Genomic DNA, 3534 nt, shown 5'->3' with positions numbered 1-3534 from the left:
TTGAAAATTATTTTTTCTTTTCACACGTCTATCATATTATTTTCATCCATTAACGTTTTAGTTCTTTTCTTCCTTCTTCTTATAAGTCACAGATGGAATGAGGAGGTCAGCTTTCCTGCAAAGAGGAAACAACACCGAATGAGGCAATGGAGTCAGATAACTCGAGAGGGTGTGAACTGAAAAGAGATCTCTGATCTCAGAAGCTAGTCTCCCATCCAAGTACTAACCAGGGTCAACTCTGCTTAGCTTCTGAGATCAGACGAGATTAGGTGTGAACAGGTGGAATGGCCGTAAGCGAGAGCTCCTGCAAAAAGCTTCCTATTTTACGGTAAGGCACACTACAGGCCATCATACTAGGTAAGTAATGAAGGAAACAAAAATACTTCAAAATTAGGTACATTAAAGATAAGAGCATTAGATAAACAGTTAAAAACAGCCAAACGCTGTTTAAAGATCAGCTACTTTAAAGGCAATTGAAAACCAAGAGCTGTTCAAACTTTGGCCACACTAAGGGCCAGTGTATTAAAAGGAAGTGAACAAAACCAAAAAGCTTACAGCACCTGGTATTCCTAGGCAATCTCCCATCCAAGTACTAACTAGGCCCAACTCTGTTTAGCTTCTGAGATCAGACGAGATCAGGCGTGAACAAGGCAGTATGGCCATAAGCGAGAGCTGCTGCAAAAAGCCCCATATTTTAAGGTGAGGAACCGTAAAAGCCATCATACTATATGAGTAATGAAGGAAACACAAAAGCTATTTCAAAATAAGGTACATTAAAGATAAGACCATTAGATAAGTAGTTAAAAACAGCCAAATGCTGTTTAAAGATCAGCTACTTTAAAGGCAATTGAATTAATAAAGGAGTAAGAGAAAGCAAAGAGCTGTTCAAACTTTGGCCACACTAAGGGCCATTGTATTAAAAAGAAAGTAAAGAAAAACAAAAATCTTACAGCACCTGGCATTCCTAGGCAGTCTCCCATCTCCCATAAAGTATCAATGCGTGTGTTTTCATTATGTTATTATACCACAGAGTAAGGAATTGAGATAAATCAGGGAGGTTACTTAGCAAGCATTCTTTTGTGGTGGAAGTGATGGTTCTACAATACTTGTAACAAGATGCAGCGTTTACAGTTTTAGCTATACAGAGTTCACACAAGACTAGATAGTAATCTGAAATATCATCACTTTGCTGCAGAATTTCAACTATATTAACATCCATTCCATGTTATAGTATTAGACCTAGAGTTGTCTAATCCCAATGTTGTCTAATCCCAATGGAGTTCAGAATGTCTAAGAAAGCTAATCCTAATGCGTCTTTTTTATTATCAAAATGGATATTAAAATCACCAACAATTAAGACTTTATCTACGGCCAGTACTAACTCAGAAAATCTGCAAATTCTTTAATGAAATCTGTGCTGTGCTCTGGTGGCCTGTATACAGTAGCCAGTACAAACATGACAGGGATTTATCACTAGCACATGATTCTATAGATAATGTTATATGCAGCTTCAAAACTTCAAATGAGTTATACTTAAAGCCTGCCTTCCAGAGCATATGTGTGTGCATATCTTCAAGGATTGCTTGTTCTCTCATATCTTGGACTGCTTATCACGCACCAAGGCTGCTTTCTTGACCTTTCTTAACCTTGACGAGTCCCGATTTCTGAAAAATCCATCCTCATGAATTCGCTGGATGGTCGGCTGATCGTCGCCTGGAAAAACCAACTTCTCCGGACTGCCTGACGGAAACCACTTGTGAAGTCATCTCTACGCGGATCAGGTGAATATACTTGAGCTTAACGTGGAATGTCTAAAACGACGACTGTTTTGGCAAAATAATAAAATGATGTACTGTTTTATTAATGATTAAGAAACCACATACTGTTTCTGGGGTAATGTGAGACTCAGGAGCATTTATCCGAATTGTGTCGTACAGCTTCGGTTCACGTGAACAATAAAGCGACGTACAGCTTTAGTTAAAATATAATAATTAAAATATAATAATAAAAATATAATATAAATGCGCAGAATTTTTGTTTTGTTTAAATTTATTTGTGGATGTGAATGTGTATGAGTGAATAAAAGTGTGTGAATAAATACTATTGGAATTCACTAGGAAACCAATAGATTAAGGGGAATATATATAGGTAAGGAGCAATTCAATTTTTAACCTTTTTAGAAAAAGAGAATAGCAACTCTCATCAGGATTTTTGGGATAAAGGAATTTGGGGTCAAATTCGAGACGTTAGTGGAGTCAGACAGCTATATCCGCAGACAGAATAGTGTCTGTAGAAGCCTGATATAGTGGACGATCTGATTCTACATTGTGACTGATTGTTGACTCTTATTCACAAAATGGGGAAATCAAACAGCAAAACCCTAGTAGGGTCCAAAATTTATGGAGGCATACTCACCAGGTAGCTGCAGATACCTGGGTGAATGGGAAACGAAGTACCAATTTGGGAGTAAATTATTAGTTCCTGATTGTACTAAATTAATGGAAAGTTTGAAGGTACAGATTTTAATGGAAAAAAAAGAGAAAGAAAAAGAGATGTTACGTTTGCAGAAGAGTGAAGCAGTGAATTGGTTGGAACAGGCAGAAAAAACACAAGTAGAAAGAGAGAAACGCAAAGAGAAGAAGGCTCTCATTGCCTTGCAAAAAGAGGACCCAGCAGACAGCACAGGGCGACCTGCTGCCCTCTATGAACAAGAAAGGGATCGAGAAGAGAGAATGCGGAGAGCAGCGGAAAGAGTGCTAAGAGAAATGGAAAAGCGAGGCACAGTCGGAAAGTAAGAAACAGTCAGAGGAGGAAATTGATTACAGCCCATTTAGTCCCTCACATACATGGAGCGATAGACCATGCAGGCCATTACAACAGGTGCTAAAAACTATTAAAGGAGCTATAGCTCCACCCCCATATGCCAACACCTGTACACCAGTGACAGACACATATCCAGCAATTCAAGTGCCAAACCCTCACTTCGGGGTAGAAAATGACCAAGACAGATTTTTGTTGGTTCACCGACCTTGGTTACAGACTGAAATGAAAGACGCTGTTGAGGTTTTAGGCCCAGTAGAACTCACAGCGACATGGATTGAGAATCTTAAGATGTTAATAAATTACCAACCGAGGATGATGGTTCAGCTCATGATGTTGTGGAAAGTTATTGTTGATTTGGAGGCGAAGTCACTTCCCGAGCAAAGAGACTCGTACAGCAGGATTTTAGGTGTCAGGAAAAAACTTTATTGACAAGTCTGAGATAGCCGCAGTCCGCCTCTACCTTCTTGTGTCTTGGTCTCCCTTTTTAAATCCTGCTAGCGCCCCACCCTACATACCATCAGTCTTAGGTGAGAACAACTGTGTTCCATCTTAAGGTCTCCTGTTTTAGTCCCTTGTCAGTTCTATAGGGTCTCCTCCTTATTTATGGTTTCTTTCTACAAGAACTTGGTGACTTCTGACCTTTCCGGTTTTTCCTTACGTTTTTTCCATGGGAGCTTGGCGATTTCTGACCTTATTGAGTTTCCCAGTTGA

General features: G+C 39.3%; 1 pseudogene; it reads right to left on the bottom strand.

Annotated features, from left to right (window-relative positions):
• Window positions 1–548: 548 nt before the first annotated feature.
• LOC122343662 lies at window positions 549–667 on the bottom strand (annotated as a pseudogene).
• Window positions 668–3534: the final 2867 nt, after the last annotated feature.

Source organism: Puntigrus tetrazona, chromosome 4, assembly GCF_018831695.1.
Source record: "Puntigrus tetrazona isolate hp1 chromosome 4, ASM1883169v1, whole genome shotgun sequence".
NCBI classification, from domain to species: Eukaryota; Metazoa; Chordata; class Actinopteri; order Cypriniformes; family Cyprinidae; genus Puntigrus; species Puntigrus tetrazona.
The sequence above is the reverse complement of the archived record's forward strand: the minus strand, read 5'-3'. Positions and strand labels throughout refer to the sequence as shown.